Here is a 550-nt window from a genome sequence, read left to right on the forward strand (position 1 = left end):
ATTAAATTATAAATTAATCATAGTGATTAACTTGGAATTTTTCGCACCTTTTTGCTTTATTTTAAGTAAATAGAACAGCCAACCTTTTTACAGAAGGTGCGTTCTTTAGGTTGGATATTTTTAATCATATATTCTTCGAAGCATAACCCTCTCCCACGACTGAATAGTTTTGGCTGTGGACCATAGCCTATGAAGCAAGATGACCCTGAGAAGAGAGATGCTAAGTCTGGAGTAACCATGGGAAAGAAGAACAAAGACATTTTTGGCAGGCCAACGGATCTTCAACCCCCTTCCATCTCTCCATATAATCATGCATATCCCTTTGCTAAGAGACAGCCTTTTGAGAGAAATGATTCACTCTGTCTCCTTGGGTATGGACACTCAATAAATCGTTTGCTTTTCCACTTCAACCTGTTGTGGTGATCAGCCTTACTTGAGAAAGATGGTTGTTGTTGTTGTTGTTAAGTGCCATCGAGACATTTCCGACTCATAGCCACCCCATGCACAGCAGAACAAAACACTGCCCGATCCCGCGCCAGCCCCACAATCC

This window comes from Orycteropus afer, unplaced genomic scaffold, assembly GCF_000298275.1.
Source record: "Orycteropus afer afer isolate SDZICR_OR568_19922 unplaced genomic scaffold, OryAfe1.0 scaffold00810, whole genome shotgun sequence".
In the NCBI taxonomy this organism is placed as follows: Eukaryota; Metazoa; Chordata; class Mammalia; order Tubulidentata; family Orycteropodidae; genus Orycteropus; species Orycteropus afer.